Here is a 17,889-nt window from a genome sequence, read left to right as displayed (position 1 = left end):
ACGTTTCAACATCTCTTTAAGAACACTGTGGGACGGCATCACCACTGAAAGTGGTCGACCTCACTGGCGTAGAGAGTGGCCACAATTTTTGCTCTCGTATGTAGGATGAAGCCACTAGCGATCGTTCAAGATCATTCAACGCAATTTGAACGTGATCCGAAGCAGCAAAGCGTGCTTGTGCTTTATCAGTCCACCTGTTTCGCGCTCTCCTGTGGCGTAATCATGGGGATGGGGAGGGGGGGGGGGAACATTCCATTTTTGCAACACTCTCGGTAGTAGCTGCACAACTTTATTGAGGCCGAGTCCAGTTGCCTGCCTGCAGGTGCATAGGACTACTTTACAGGTTCTCTCTGTAAATGTATAGTTTTAAAATTCTTCCCAATAAAGGCGAATAGGTACCAGTGGGTGTGTTGCCATCCGCTGAGTCTTAGAGGGACACACTTCACAGCAGGGAGCGAAGCAGGAGGGCTGAAAAGCATAAGCACCCTTTGTTGTCCAAATCACGTTCATTTTTGTCGAGTGGTTTTCAACGGTTCCAAGACCGTTATTCCAACCTGTACACGAGAGCAAAATTGCGTCACAGAAGAGGTGTGACCACGTTTGACAGGGATGCAGACCCACAATGTTCTTAGAGAAGGGTTTAAATGTCTGGGGGGCGTCAGCAGCGCAAAGATTGTTAAAAGCGTCGTCAAGGCACTGTTGGTCCAGATTGTCCCACTCCTCCACGGCGATTCGGCGTAGATCCCTAAGAGTGGTTGGTGAGTCACGTCGTCCATAAACAGCCCTTTTATATCTACCCCAGGTATGTTCGATAGGGTTGATGTCTGGAGACCATGCTGCCCACTCTAGTCGAGCGATGTCGTTATCCTGAAGGAAGTCATTCACAAGATGTTCACGATGGGGGCGCGAATTGTCGTCCACGAAGAAGAATGCCTCGCCATTATGCTGCCAATATGGTTGCACTATCCGTCGGAGGATGGCATTCATGTATCGTACAGCCGTTACGGTGCCTTCCATGACCACTGGCGGTTGTACGTCGGCCCCACATAATGCCAACCCAAAACATCAGGTAACCTCACCCTTGTTCCTCTCGCTGGACATTCTGTCTAAGGCGTTCAGCTTAACCGGCTTGCCTCCAAACACGTCTCCGACGATTGTCTGGATGAAGGCATATGCGACACCCATCGTTGAAGAGAACGTGATGCCAATCCTGAGCGGTCCATTCGGCATGTTGCTGGGTACATCTGTACCGCACTGCATGGTGTCGTGGTTGCAAAGATGGATCTCGCCATGGAAGTCGGGAGTGAGGTTTCGCATCATGCAGCCTATTGCGCACAGTTTGAGTCGTAACACGACGTCCCGTGGCTGCACGAAAACCGTTATTCATCATGATGGCGTTGCAGTCAGGGTTCCTCCGAGTCATAATCCGTAGGTAGCGGTCATCCACTGCAGTAGTAGCCCTTGGGCGGCCTGAGCGAGGCATGTCATCGACAGTTCCTGTCTGTCTGTATCTTCTCCATGTCCGAACAACATCGCTTTGGTTCACTCCGAGACGCCTGGGCACTTCCCTTGTTGAGAGCCTTTCCTGGCACAAAGTAACAATGCGGACGCGAACGAACCGCGGTATTGACCATCTAGGCATGGTTGAACTACAGACAACACGAGCTGTGTACCTCCTTCCTGGTGGAATGACTGGAACTGATCGGCTGTCGAACCCCCTCCGTCTAATAGGCGCTGCTCATGAGTTGTTGTTTACACCTTTGAGCAGGTTTAGTGACATCTCTGAACAGTCAAAGGGACTGTGTCAGTGATACAGTATCCACAGTCAACGTTTATCTTCAGGAGTTCTGAGAACCGCGGTGATGCACAACTTTTTTTGATGTGTGTACTTTGGGCAAATTGAAATGCAGAATATGTTGCCATGTAAGACAATTTGGTCAAGTCGAAATCGCTACGGTGTGTTGGAGCAGTCTACTTGAGCGCCTTTCTGTTGGCAGCTCGCAGGGAAAGCCAGCTCATCGCTTATCAGTGTCGCTGTTCGCTTATTGCTCTGACCTCGGGTATCAGCTGCTTGTTGACACTTCGGATTTTATTTATTTATTTATTTCTGAGTATTTGACTCTGTACGGGCTGTTCTGTTGATATGGAAATTGTTTCTCAAGAAACTAGTTATTTACATGTTCTGTGGATCACGCTCCAGAAACCGCCTTATTGTATAGAAAGTCAAATTAGTTTATAGAAGTAACTAGTTACAAATAGTGTACACAACTACCGGAACTAACTCTGAGAGGTGATTCTCTGTAAAAACATTATAACAGGTTTCCAGAATTAGTAAAGCTCGTGAGTCATGGATGGACAGCTTAGTTGATAGAGCATTTGCCCGCAAGATATAAGGTTCTGTGATTCGAGTCCTAGACTCCCACACAGTTTTATCTGCAAGGAAGTTAAGTTGTACCAAACATTTTGCAATAACCTTTGCTTCACCCGTGAGGCGCATCCTGCATTGAGAAACAAATCGTAGTATGCGAGGCGATGTTTGTGTGCGTATCACTGCGTTCACACGCTGACATACGTGGTGGATCGTCTGCCTGTGTTACATCACGATTATATTATGTGTACATTTATGGTTATGACGTCTTTAGAGGCAATAAAAAGCACAAGGTGCATTTCCGAGGAGTTATTATTCAGTCTTTAAGTTGATTGCCAAGGTTGACTATTACCCTTACGATTGCATGTACGATATGGTTCGTAGAACACTGTATAACTGTTTTTTTCAGTTTTTTTTCAGCGTATCACCTCACAATGAACGGTCATATAGTTCACGACTTCACTCCCTCTGATTTATACAAACACTGAATGATACGACGCACTGGAAGTCGCATATCACCAGGCGTTTCGTACGATTCAGTACAGCTGGAATGTCCTCGGAAACAGTCATTGCCTTTTCCCATTTAAATATTAATCCTATATGTATCATATGGGAGGAAGAAGTGATTCATGCTGCTTACTTTTGCTACAGTTCGTGAGCTAACGTTATTTTCGAAAAGGAAACCAAGAAACCAAGGTTTAGCGTCTCGTAGACGTTGAAGTTAGAGACGAAGCGCAAGTACAAATAAAAAAAAAGAAAGGGAAAGAAATCGAAGTTTCCGTTTCAAAGGAACTATTTCTGTATTCGCATTAACTCAGTTAGGGAAACCACGGAAAATTTCAATTTGAACAGCTCGTTAAGAAACTTTTCTACGAAGCACGGCGAATAGCACAGCCACATTTTAATACGTTTTTATTAGGTCGTTTTCTTGTCGGTTTGTTCCACAAAAAATTTTGTAAATGATTTTAAACTAACTTCCCGTTGAGCTAGAGGAGTGGAAATTTCAACATAGCTCAAAATTGAATGACAGTGGAATTTTAACTCGTTTTCTTACGTGATGTGCGGCGGAGGGTACTTTGTTTATCACAATTACTCCCTGATGAGTTAGAGATTTGAAAATTTCAACATAGCTCAGAATTCAATGACAACGCAATATTAACTCGTTTCCGAGTGTGGTATGTGGCGTAGGGTGCTTCGTGTACGACTGCTATTTTCCCTACTTACTGCCCCTCGTGCGAATGTTTTGTGGTTAGAACGGTTTCTGGGAAGTCCCCGTGTGAGCTCAAGTCTCTCTAAGTCGTGGTGAGATAATCGGAGGAAAAACAATGTATTGGTTGATTCAGGTGGAGAGAGACTGAAATAATCCTGAAATTAACCACATGTATCTGTTGTAATCTAATCGAAATGTTTGCAATGACATGTAATAATTCTAGACTCAGGCAACATTAGAAAGCAGAAAATAATATTCATTTGAATGAAAACCTTCTTAATATAATACGTTTTTAAAAGAGACTAAAAAGTACAAAACCATTTCTTTTAGCCTCCTACAGATTCCTAGCCCTATATACATAATCCTGAAAATTTGTGCTTGTGAACTTTTAATAGTTTTGTAATTCTGTCAGAGACAGCAAAGGACTTGGAAGAGCAGTTGAACGGAATGGACAGTGTCTTGAAAGGAGGATATAAGATGAACATCAACAAAAGCAAAACGAGGATAATGGAATGTAGTCGAATTAAGTTAGGTGATGCTGAGGGAATTAGATTAGGAAATGAGACGCTTGAAGTGGTAAAGGAGTTTTGCTATTTGGGGAGCAAAATAACTGATGATGGTCGAAGTAGAGAGGATATAAAATGTAGACTGGCAATGGCAAGGAAAGCGTTTCTGAAGAGGAGAAATTTGTTAACATCGAGTATAGATTTAAGTGTCAGGAAGTCGTTTCTGAAAGTATTTGTATGGAGTGTAGCCATGTATGGAAGTGAAACGTGGACGATAAATAGTTTGGGCAAGAAGAGAATAAAAGCTTTCGAAATGTGGTGCTACAGAAGAATGCTGAAGATTAGATAGGCAGATCAGTTAACTAATGAGGAGGTATTGAATAGAATTGGGGAGAAGAGAAGTTTGTGGCACAACTTGACTAGAAGAAGGGATCGGTTGGTAGGACATGTCCTGAGGCATCAAGGGATCACAAATTTAGCATTGGAGGGCAGCGTGGAGGGTAAAAATCGTAGAGGGAGACCAAGAGATGAATACACTAAGCAGATTCAGAAGGATGTGGTTTGCAGTAGGTACTGGGAGATGAAGAATCTTGCACAGGATAGAGTAGCATGGAGAGCTGCATCAAACCAGTCTCACGACTGAAGACCAGAACAACAACAACATGAAAATACTTGCTGAATTTAAAATAAAAAACGTGGGACGCATGCACTGTGTAACTGATACAAGAAAAGTTCACTTCATTACCTTATCTATGTGCACCAAGTTTTGCTTTTTCAATTCTACAAGTATTTTCATAGATATTAAAAACTCACAGACAGAAATTTTCAGGACTGTCTCTAATGGGGTTAGATATCTATATGGGGCTAGGAGAAATTATTTTCTCCTTCTTAATCTGTTTTAAGAATGTGTTGTATTAAGATGCTTTTCATTAAATAATTATTTATAGGTTCTGTGTCTCAATATAGCTCGATCTGAATAGCTTACTCAGAAAGAAAGCCTCGATTAAGGTACAGACTTCAAGTACAATAGCTTTTCATAATCCAACAAAAAAATTAAAGTAAAAAAGTCATCAATGTTTCCATTATAATAACCCTGACATTTCAGCGAGTCGGGCGGGAGGGGCCAGCTGCCACCCAATCATGCGATTTTCTCCGGCGCCATCTTCTCTCTACGATGCCTGTTTCGTAGGTTCCGGTACAGGTGTAGAGCGCTGTCGGCGTGGGATGTAATCAGGCCGACCTTGTCTTACAAGGGAGATCCCCCAGTGCTGGGACTGACGTTTTGAAACAACGTATAGGGTGATGTAAGTTAAGGTCCAAGGTATCACACCTCGCAGTCATTCACCCTGGTGGACCATTATTTTGGAGTAACGGTGAAAAAAAAAGTATTTTGAAATTTCACGTGATGCTTTACAGCTTTAAAAATAGTAATCAGAATGTTACCGTAGCATAACGGTTACCATGCGGTCCGCATTTGTGAAATCTTGGAAGCTCGAATCTCCTCAGGTACACTGAACATTTCTTAAGTCTTTGTCGAAATGACTTTGATCGTTATTTTTTTTCAGTTAACTGGTATAAAGGTATTTTTTTTGTTTGGATTCCTTTGTTACATTATTTTTCTTCTTACTGACATTATTTCTCCACTTGGAATTTTTGTGCATGTGAATTTAATTATTGTTGCTTATTGCTTTCGATATAATTTCTTCCGTTTTATCATATCAAATTTTCTTCCTTGTTATTCCATACGTTATTTTCTTTCCTCATTTTGCCGGAGTTTAGTTTTAATTACAATCCCATCTTTCATTTAAACGTTCATCCGCGTTATTTTGTGCATAGTGCAATGGGAATTTATCTTTTAAATATTTACATGAAAATTGCTTTGCAAAAAAATCTATATCTTGTAGCGAAAAATAAAGTTTCGATATCATTACACAGTCAAAATGAATAGATTATTTCATCCTCGTTTTTTAACAGATAAATTGACATTTTAAAAATAATGAAATTGACATGCACAAAAATTCCAAGTGGAAAAAAAACGTCTGGAAGAACAAATGAGAGCAATTGAAACAGCTTATACGCTGATTAAAATGACGTGACAGAGGAATAGAAATATAAAAAAATTACTTTTAAACCAATTAACTGACTAAAAATAACGATCAGAGTTGTTTCGATAAAAATTTAAAACTAAAAAAACCTTTTGGATGAGAAAACCCGAACGATAGCTGGTTTTCGTCTTTTTTTTTTTCAACCCACTTTTTTCGTTATTGATCGTTGCATTTGTTCTGGACGGACGTCCCATGACATCCGTTTTAGTTCGCCGTTAATCCATTCACGCATTTTTTTTTTTTTATTAGAGAGGGCAGCTAACCCTTCGACAGAACGCGCTGAGCTACTGTGTCGGCATGTTGCGCACGACCAACAGTCTAATTAACATAACTATTTTTAAGGCTGCAAACAATCGCGCGAAATTCCGAAATATTTTTTTCATCGATTGGTCACAAACGAAGGCACGCCAGGGTGAAAGGCTGCAGAACGTGATACCTAGGACCGTAACCTACATTACATTACAATAATACTTGTTCCATAGATCAGGAATTCGATACTTTCTAAGATGTGGAACGTGTAAGTTTAATATAAGTTTTCATTACACAGACACACACACACACACGCACACACAGATATTTGTAAACAGGCAGGATACGGCGCTGCAGTCGGCAACGCTTATATAAGACAACAAGTGACTGGCGCAGTTGTTAGATCGGTTACTGCTGCTACAATGGCAGCTTATCAAGATTCAAGTGAGTTTGAACGTGGTGTTATAGTTCGCGCACGAACGATGGGACACAGCATCTCCGAGGTAGAGATGAAGTGGGGATTTTCTTGTCGATCATTTCACGAGTGTACTGTGAATATCAGGAATCCGGTAAAACATCAGATCTTCGACATCGCCTCGACCGGAAAAAGATCCTTCAAGAACGGGACCAACGACGACTGAAGAGAATCGTTCAACATGACAGAAGTCGGACCCCTCCGTAAATCGCTGCAGATTTCAGTTGTGGGCCATTGACAACTGTCAGAGTGCGAACCATTCAATGAAACATCATCGATATGGGCTTTCGGAGCCGAACGTCCACTAGTGTACCCTTTACGACTGCACGACACAACGCTTTACGCCTCGCCTAGGCCCGTCAACACCGGCATTGGACCGTTGATGACTGGAAACATGTTGCCTGGTGGGACAAGTCTCGTTTCAAATTGTTTCGAGCGGCCGGACGTGTATGAGTATGGAGACAACCTCATGAATCCATGGACCCTGCATGTCAGCAGGCGACTGTTAAGATGTGGGGTGTGTGAGCTTTAGATTCGTTTGGATACGACTCTGACATGTGAAACACACATAAGCATCCTGTCTGATCACCTACGTCCGTTCATGTCTATTGTGCATTCCGACGGACTTCGGCAATTACAGCAGGACCATGCGGCACTCCACGCGCCCAGAATTGCTACGGAGTTACTCCAGGAACGCTCTTCTGAGTTTAAACACTTCCGGTGGTCACCACACGCCCCAGACATGAACATTATTGAGCATATCTGTGATGCCTTGCAAAGTGCAGTCCTCCACCCCCTCGTTGTCTTACGAATTTATGGACAGCCCTGCAGGATTGATGGTGTCAGTTCCCTCCAACACTACTTCAAAAAAAATGTTGCGGCACTTCTCCGTGCTCGCAGGGGCCTTTTAGAGAGAGGGAGAGAGGGAGAGGGAGAGAGAGAGAGCGCGCGCGCGAGAGAGAAAGTTACTACTTCATATCTAAAAATTAGTCTATTGAATATAAGTAGTTTACATTCTAAAATTCTTTTAATTTGCTTTTAAGTGTTGGTTGCTATCTGTCACACTTTAATGCTATTCAGGAAATGGCCAAAGATTTTTTTGGAAGCATAGTTCACCCCTTTCTGTGCCATAGTCAGAGTTAATCCAGAATAGTGGAATTCATCCTTTTTTCTAGTGTTGTAGCTAAGTACTTCGCTATAATATTTGAATTGCGATGGGTTATTAATAACAAATTTCAGAAGTGAATATATGTGTGGCGAAGGTACTGTGAATATCCCGAGGTCCTGATATAAATGTCTGCAAGGTGATCTTGGTTGAGCTACAGCTATTATTTTGATTACACGCTATTGTGCATCGCGGAAGAAACACAAGTGAGGAGCTGCCACGACCATATCCGTCTTGCTGTCACTCATACCCCGTTCGCTCAGGAATACTACAGGTTTTTCAACCAGAACACAATCTTAGGCGAACAGTTACGGGGAGTGCAACGCTAGTAGCCAAGCGAAGGAATTCTTATAGCGTTCACCATTAAGTATTCCGAAAAACCGCAAAAAATTAGAGTTCAGTCCCACTCATACCAAATACCAAACATCTAAATCTTAAATCCTGTGCCACTTGACTCAACGATTTGTTTAACGAGCGCCATAACCAGCTCTGCGCAATGCTAGTGGAAGTGCTCGTCGAGCTGCCGCGGAGAAATGCCCCGATGACGCCTGCCCGCCCTTTGAGAAAGCATGACCTTCCTGAAACAGTGGCACATCGTTCCGAAGAGGAACTCCATTAGTAACTCCTTGTCGTATTCGTCTTGTTCTCACAGTCTAGCTTCGTCACCGAGCGAAGTAGTCTTGAAAACAAACGTTTAATAAATAATTATGATGCCAAGGTCGTTCTCTTTCGAAAAATTTATAGGCTTGTCCTTACAATGGCTACTCTGCAGTCAAGAGAGTAATGGAATGCTCTAATGATGTGACTCTTATTATTCACAATATGCCCACATGTGGTTTCGTGGTGTAGTGGTTATCACGTCTGCTTTACACGCAGAAGGTCCCCGGTTCGATCCCGGGCGGAACCAAGTATTTTTAAAATCGTGATATACACATAATTTTACTTGTAGATGTCTGTTTGCAAACATCATGCTAATTCTATGTAACTGAAATGCTACAGGAGATGCTAGTGGGGAATGAGAATTGTAAATATGAACGACTCTATGTGAAAGAAATATTTATTTTATCGGATTCTACGCTCCGGCACCACTTTCTAGAATACTAAGAGCTCAAAGAATGACTACGTGAACAAGAACTGCTCGACTCACTTCAGTGCTACTCAGCATGGACAAGATCAATATGAGACAAAGCTGAAATAGACTGTACATCGCATTCTCAAAGCTTGTAAAGGTGCCCATTTTCGCAGGATATTTACAGGTGCTAATTTACCAGCAACGTATAGTTTTCCTAAATAGGTTAAGGCAAATACCGGAATAGTTTCGTTGACTAGAACAGTGCCGACGTTCTAACCCATTATTCACCAGTCCGAGTTTGTACTGTTGACATCGTAGTCGACGAGGCGTTTTACCTCGGTCTTCGTTCTTTCAGTCCAGTTTCGCAAGGACCATCTTTTTCTGTGCGGATGCACAAACAATGCCCGAACTCTTACTGGAATCGGCAGTAAGGCCGCGAGTAATGAGTGTAATGGGCAGGGGCGCTATGAATATAGTGCACGACTATAAGTTGCGAATGTGGGTCTCGTGGGAGGCGTGACAGAGACAAGTCCTTGCAGTCTCACTTACCTCTGTGTCCTCGGTGGCTCAGATGGATCGCCTGCATGGTACCTCGCTGTGTTCACCCTCTGTAATAAAAAAACTGATTAAAGGAATCAACAATCAACTTGAACGGATGTCCTGTGACGTCCGCCCAGACCAAACGCAAAGAACAATATTGAATAAAATGGAAAAAAAGATGGATAGAGCGTCTGCCATGTAATCAGGAGATCCTGGGTTCGGGTCCCGGTCAGGGCACACATTTTCAACTGTCCTCGTTGACTTACATCAACGCCTGTATGCAGCTACGGGTATTCATTTCATTGGAAGGTGATTTTGTCCAAGAAATGTTCATCCTCATGTAATCGATTTAAAATATCCGTACAGAAGTTCTTGCGAGAAATTTTATCTGCGTCTTTTATTGCTTGTACGATCGTCAGTCTGTACAGTTTCAAATGGAAACGGTCTCTCAACAAGCGCTAAACAGTCTTATGTGGGATTTGCAGTTCGCGAGATGCACGTCGGGTCGATTTTGTAGGGCTGTTGACAAAACGCTGTCTCGCTCCCTCAACGACGTCGTCAGATATGCTTGGACGACCTGATGATTTCCCAAGTCTTACATAGCACCCTTTTTCTACAAAACATTTGGCATGTGCCACTCATAAACTGTAGGCCTACTAGTAGGATCTTTAGTGTACTTGGTACGCAAATTCGGTTGAACTGTTGCCGCCGACTTCGATTCTTCAAACCAAAAGACACAGTTATCACGCTCGGGTCCAATGAAGGAAGCCATCTTTAACGCAGCTGCTACTAGTGCTCCTTACGGTGCGATTCGGCACTAGCGAACTACGCGAAACAATACTTTATGTATTTCCCTACAAACTGACAGTACAATCACCTTTCTGGGTACTTTGAATTAATTTATATGAATTTTCGAAGTTGTAAAGTCCTTTTTGAAACACCGTGTACGTTGGCGCATCAGAATGCTCACTTCATAGATATTTACCATATGATTTCGTTTCTTTATTTAAAAAAAAAATTCTTTATTTCCATTCATAATAATTATACAAGAGTAACCCACCACCTTAGTGATTAGTGGGTCTTAATGTTGTATAATGTTATTATAACTGCAGCTACTACATATTTAATTTACAATACTACAGATAGTACTATATGGGTTAATGGGCAGACTACTTCTAGTGTTAGCATACTTTCTAATAACTACAGGTGATTTGTGTTAACTGCCTGCAGCGTTGACCCTATCCTATTCTATTCTACTAAAACTACTACCTAATCTACGTCATAATCGGTGCATTTGTCAAAACCGTGAAGTAGATCACCCCAGTCCCCCTAGTCCTGCACGTGGCGGTTTCCAACTGTTTAGTCGACCTATCCACGAACAGGCAGTACGGGATCGGAGTGCTGGACGCGATTGGTGATTAGTAACTAGTCACGAAAGTCTCTCAAGAATATTGTTAGTACTTTTCGCGATACCTCGTTGGCTAATGTGTTCAGTGTTTGAAAGGTCTCTTCTTGTCTGAGTAGGTCGTAAGTATTGTTACTCGGCAGTTGTCGTAGTGCGGCTGCTACATCATCGAAAAGGGGGCACTCATAGACCACATGGTCAGGAGTAGCCTCTGATGCGCCACAGTCACACGCGGGCGTCGCCCTTTTCCCAAACCGACAGAGGTAAGTCGGATAGGGGCCATGACCAGTGAGGAAGTGGAACAATCCCCGAGTCGGCTTAAAATATTTCATTACCATTCTTTCCCTTACATTTCGTAGGAGCTGAAAAGTCCTTCTATCAGTTTCGTCCATCTCCCATTACTCCTGCCATAAATCTTCACCCCTCCTCCTTATCTCAACCTTATCCCTAAAAGGTGCTCCCATAATTTCTTCTACATTTGTAATGTTGTCTTTCTTAGCCCAGTACCATGCGGCCTGCTCTCTTATGTTTATATCCAGAGGACAGAGCCCCATTATGACTAACAGGGCTCCTCCTGGGGAGCCCTCACAAGGAGTATTTTACTTTCGACAGCTGTGTTTACAGTTTCCAGCGTCCAAGCTGTAAGGGCGCGCAGTTGACGGGGAAAATGCGGGTAGCGCAGTCTTCGGTTTCCTTCTGTTTGGAGTAGTTCTCCTCTGGAAATGCGTTCGCCGTTTCAGGTTGCGATAACGACGAACGACGCGTCCGCCCAGAATAACTGCTGGCCTGCGGTTGGCCTTGCGACTGGTGCATGCGTCGTCTGCCGGGACAGCCACGCGCGAACTGCGTGCCCCGGGGCTCTCGCCAATATGCAGACTGCGTTTCCACGTCTCTAATGGTTGTGCAGGGTCGAATTTTCTGTGGTGCGCCAGTAATCTTTAACATTTATAGCTGACAACCTCCTATTTAAATTTTTTTTTTAAACAGACTTCTGTGGCACTGGAAAACGCGTTCGATGAGGACTTCCGTGAGATATTGCGTGGAACTTGGAACAAACAGTAACAAGATAACAGCAGCGCAAAGCACTACCCCGCCATTAAGAAAGGAGCTACCACAACCGTCTGTCTATTATAAGAAATGAAACAGTTCAGTCATACAAAAACACGACACTTCAAGTTTCCACAGAAGCAAAAATCGCCGAGTCCGTTGCCTGTGTTGAGCGTCACCTACAGATAGCTACTGCCTCCACACTCTGATATGAGGACGTCTCCTACAGAGCGATTGTAGGCTCCCTAGACTCTGACACTCGCCTGGTACACCAGAGAACGCTTTCAGCCGTCGCGTCGCTATTGCGAAGCACGCCGGACGTGTTTCCCGTCGTGGTTGCTGCACGCTCTGCAAAGACCTTTTACATCTCACGGAACGTGCTCCTCATCGTGGTTTGCTTCCAGCAGCGGTTCCAGGATCCATCTAGCGCGTAAGTCACACAGTTTCTTTACGAAAATGGACGCGCGTGATATAACTGCGTTAGCTCGGTTAGGGGCTGTCGAAGAAGGGCGCAGAAAATCGCGAAGAAGAATCTGGAGTCCTCGGTGTCTCGAACATTGAAATGCTGAGAGAGGAGGAGTACAGAAAGCTGTACAACGATATGAGATACATACTAGTAGAAGTTATTCGTAACTCAGTTTAATCTTCATCCCACTGTCGGTTTTAAATTCAATACAGTTAAAGTATAGTGTCTAATGTCAGTTTGCGGATGCGTGATATCCATATTCTCGATGTTGCTGTGACTAAAATCACTCTGAAGTAAAGTACTTCACCACATAGGTTTCAAGATCGTGACTCGTTTCGTAATTTGATATGAAAGGAAGAGGAGATTTTTTCGAAGCTGCTCATCATCATTGATAACGATAATCACCGGAAAGATACAAGATTGAGGCAATCCTTAAAGCAGGCCGGAGTGGCCGAGCGGTTCTAGGCGCTTCAGTCTGGAACCGCGCAACCGCTACGGTCGCAGGCTCGAATCCTGCCTCGGGCATGGATGTGTGTGACGTCCTTAGGTTAGTTAGGTTCAAGTAGTTCTAAGCTCTAGGCGACTGATGACCTCAGCAGTTAAGTCCCATAGTGCTCAGAGCCAATCCATAAAACTAAGAGGTAGGGTATACAGTTTCCACGAAGCCTCATAATAGTAGAAACTTGCAGTGTGTAACTTGTGTTTTGTGTGATAGGGACTGGAAGGCACGTTAAGATTTCTGATCACGAGGGAAACATTTCAGTCGTTGGCGTTTGCAACTACAATTTCAGCTAATACATTATTTATAATAAATAACACTGACCTTTTCAGAGAATACTACTATTAAATTAATACGAAAGACACAGAATCTTTTAGGAAAAAAAATGCGAAAAAAGGTTTGGAAGGAGCTCACGAAACTATCAGCTATGCTACAAGTTCGACATCGCAGGCAGATCATATGTGGTACACATTGTCTAAAGAGAGTATCTACAGATCTTATTATCTGATACTTAATATGCAAATTGTACCAAAACGACGCGCTTTTAATAAATTATTATTGTGCTGCAGCAGTGAAACGGTACACTTTCATAGCACACAATTTATAACACTTTATACATCAACTAAAAGAAGCCTTAGCTACAGATATGTAGTGTCCTGTAATTTTATTACAACTAACAGTAGCTAAAACGACGCGGTTTAAGAGATCCTTGATTTAATATTGCTTTGAAACAATTTATATCCATATCACATACTCCATGATAAAGGAAACCCACCAAATACGACGTTTAACGCCATACGATATGGCTGCTCGTAGGTTCTGCTTGTGACGTAAATCGATGTTGCGTCTCATTGGTCACGATCCTCTTCACGAGGCAAAACTCTGACTCACCACATTCTTTATTTCAGGCTCCGCGATGTAGTGGAATTTGAAATTCCATGCTCTTACGTCACCAGCTCCTCGCTCAAGTGCATTTTAGAGTCCCGTGAAAGAAAAGCTTAAGCACAATCCGCCCAAGCAAGGGAACGCGCTTTCGGCTTTTATGCGCCCCACCTCTGTTTAAAATCGCACAACGGGACCCAACTAGCCCAGACGGTCCCCTCAGTGTGTTTAACTCATGCAATAGCGAGGGGGTGGGGAGTAGCGGGGGTGTACTTAATGCCCACCTTTTGAAAGTTATTTACTGACGCATTTCACATTTTAAAATTTTGAAAAATATGGTTCATGTTGTTAATGAAGTATTCCACAAGATTTGAAAAAAGTTTTAAATTTTTCTGTTAAACTTAACCCAAAAACATAAGTCTTAGTAGCAGATATGAGTTTTCACAATCAATGACATATTCAACATTTTCAGGTTGCACAACAGTACCTCTTTTAAAAACTATGTTGTTAATATAAGTCAACAACAACTAATGAATTTTGGTTTTATTTTTTGGGTGATCATAAAGTACCCCTCCCAGCTCTGGTAATAGACGTTACAGAAAATACATTCGCGTTTTTTGGATTAAATCTAATAGCAACACCTTCAACGGTAATGTAATCGCCTTTGACTCCAGCAGGTTTGGGATTTATAAGATGAGAAAGAAGCCGGTTTATCAGTAATATCATTTCTTGATGTGGCCCTGGTGGTCTAGCGGGCCTGATATCCCGGGTTCAGACCCAGGTAATGGCGTCGGTTCTTTCTCGTTGTAGCCCATAGAGCACTAGCCTCCGGCCCTGGAGAGCCCGGAGATGTTTCATCGTTCCAGTCTCTCCAGGTCGGCCTCATGTCTCAGCCAGCTGTCAGATAAGTACCAGGGGTCTTTCCTGCAGTGGGGCAAGTAGTTCGGACGCGGGCTGACTTTGTCTCTCTACCTCCTAACACTTCCTAACGTAGCGGAGCTTGAAACGTCCCATTAAAACAATTTATACAAGACTGTGCTTAACCTGACACACAATATTATTTAGCGCAACGCAATCTGACTTTCAAAAATCTCTACAAAAGAATGGCCCTCACTAACATTAACCTATACCTTTCACAAATCACTTACCTCACAAAAATCTTCGTTACTGGAACTACTGCAATACAGCGAGCGCTACTACTGCCAGCTAAATAAAAGATTCAAACTACTGAAGGCACTAACTACTGATAGGCATAGTTAGCAAATGAAAGATTGTTGTAGAGAACAAACAATGTATTTACCTTAATAGTGTAGAAAAAGCATAATATACATAGCAGTTCATAATACCCATTCTGTACTCAAAAATCCGCCATCTCATTTCCCACGTCCACCACTGCTGGCGGCTCACCTCCAACTGCGCAACGCTACGCGCTGTTCACATCCAGCTGCCGCTGCCCAACACTACAATGGCAGACAACAATGAAAACTAGCCACAGACTGCACACAGCACAGCCAGTGATTTTCATACAGAGCGCTACGTAACGTTGCCAATAAGAAAACATAAACAGCCTACTTCCATAGCCCCCGTGCTCCCCACAAAAAAATTTTACAAATTTTTTTTGGCCAGTGGCCAGTAATGATTTGATAAAATTTTTCATAATTACACTAACAAAGATATCCAATTCACACACTTATTGATACAATGTTGGTCAAAAGCTAAAATTTTCTCACAGTCCATAAAGACAGTCCTGATCATTCATCATAGTAAAATTTCAGTGTTTTTTGTTTTTTTTTTTTCAAAGTCTGAGCAGTAAAAGACAATGCACACGGAAGTAGTGGATTTCCATGCAGTCTTGAAGAAGTAGTGTTGTCCTTCCAACGGAAAGACAGTGCTGACTCTTGACATGCAGACAGGTAATGGGCCACAACAGAGCAAACCCACCGCAGAGTCATTCGAACTTTTGAAGAATATTGGTAGGTAGGTCGTCACAGAGCAGACCCACTGCAGTCCTTGTAGAAATAATGGTATTGGTGAGTCAGCAAAGGTGTAGACCCACTGCAGTCCTTGTAGAGATGGCCAGCAGTCATCTGTTGTGACTGTGCAGGTGCACAATCACCATCGAAGAGTCTTGCGGACAATATAGCAAGTCCATGAACCACCACTTGTGCACTCACAAAGTTTTTTGGAATTGTCCTTAGAAACAGCAATGCTGTTATCCAGTCCCTTGCTGAACTATTAACAAACGTGCAAACACTAACAGTCCCTACTTCTCACATATTGTGCATTACTATGACGAACAGAAATATGTGCAGTGAAATGAATGCTTACAAGTTACTTAATTTGATGAACTGGTGTCAATTACAATTTTATAACATAAGAATACGATTACAAAGGTACAAAATACATAATTAAAAACATAACAATACAGATAACATTTGTAGTACAGGCTTTACAAAAGAATAGAAATAGACATATACATCAGTGTTACAGGAATTATGACATAAGTAAATACATAAAAGATCAGAATAACTTTTGAAACATCAGCTTTACACATGAGCATTAAAACAAAACAGAATACATAATGTCTAAACGTCTTTACAAAGTAAATAACAGAGTATTAGAAAAATTCTACAACATAGCTCTCATCAGCTAAACACATAAAGACAGGAAAAACACAAATAGACAAGGGTACACAAACATACAGAGGGATGACACAAAAGAAAAGGACAGGGTTTGTTTTACTGCAGTATTTTGCATGGAGATCCCCCTTCGTTCATCATTATTCCCAAAAAGTCCTATCTACGCCTGCTTTCTGTATTCTGTTCACATCCTCTGTCAAAAATAATTTTTCTCCACTGTACATTATCCTTTTTTTTGCCCAAACCATTTTCATATATCTTCTCAATACATTTCTTCCAAGTCATCATAGTTAGTTTCTTATATAGTCTACCCCTCTTAAGCTAACTTAAATCTACTGAGCTCAGATATATATACCAAGGGACGAGGCAATGCAGCATCACATAAAACAATTAATATAAACAGCAATGAAAAAAAACGCAGATTTGCGAAGCAAGCAGCATTAAGAAATTAGCAAAGCAATTGTAATATTACAACTAATATAAGGCAATGTGCAGCAAACAATAAAAATAAAACAGTAGTAAAACTAGCTTAGAAGAGTAACACTAAGTCAAATTCAGTAACACTATGCCTGGCAAACAGCAGCAGCAAATATAAAAAAATACAAAGAATATAAAACTTATATCTATACATGACAAAGCTCAAGCAGAAAAAATATTACAGTAAAAATGGCCATGTTTAATACCTATGTCACATCTTAACACTAAAGTGATGCATCACGAGAACTTACACTAGCAGATAAGTTGCCAAATCGTAAATAAATTATTTATGCAATGCCTGTGAAGGGAAATGTCTATTTATGTGCCCTCGTTTTCTTGGAAGCAGATCATAAATTTCTTATTGACTGGATCTGTAGGTATAAAATAACTATATTAGTACATATATTAAATTTTATTTTAACCAATGCTGCAGTGCAGCTAGAAACTAGATATTGAAGAAAATGAGCAAATATGTACAAAGGACGGCATGAAACATCATTCATTAGCCATATGGCATTTCATAACGCAGTAAAAATTCCCACAATTCTAGAGAAAGACGCTTGTCATAATCAGGTGTGCAGATGTAAGCGTGTCGTGTTTGCGGTGCTTTCTACAAAGGTATGTCAAAAGCGAGGATAATGGCCTCCCTTTTTTTTTTCCAACCTGAGCGTCTGAAAAGGCTTGTTCTCCAGGTGTCTGACACAGCTGTGTGCCCACGACGCACGTGCAGGTGGTCACTTAACTTTCTTACGGAAATATTTACGACAGCAGTTTCCGCTACAGT

At 42.0% G+C, this 17,889-nt stretch overlaps 1 protein-coding gene and 1 non-coding gene across 4 annotated transcripts in view; both read left to right on the top strand.

Annotated features, from left to right (window-relative positions):
• The window catches only part of LOC126188292 (juvenile hormone esterase-like), a 546,097-nt gene that overhangs the window by 90,531 nt on the left and 437,677 nt on the right, over window positions 1-17,889 (top strand). The window lies entirely within an intron of this gene.
• Window positions 8,913-8,985, top strand: Trnav-uac (transfer RNA valine (anticodon UAC)). Its single transcript has one exon. It is a non-coding gene; the product is annotated as a tRNA-Val (tRNA).

The sequence above is a fragment of the Schistocerca cancellata genome, chromosome 5, assembly GCF_023864275.1.
Source record: "Schistocerca cancellata isolate TAMUIC-IGC-003103 chromosome 5, iqSchCanc2.1, whole genome shotgun sequence".
In the NCBI taxonomy this organism is placed as follows: Eukaryota; Metazoa; Arthropoda; class Insecta; order Orthoptera; family Acrididae; genus Schistocerca; species Schistocerca cancellata.
This window is presented reverse-complemented; position numbering and strand designations above follow the sequence as displayed.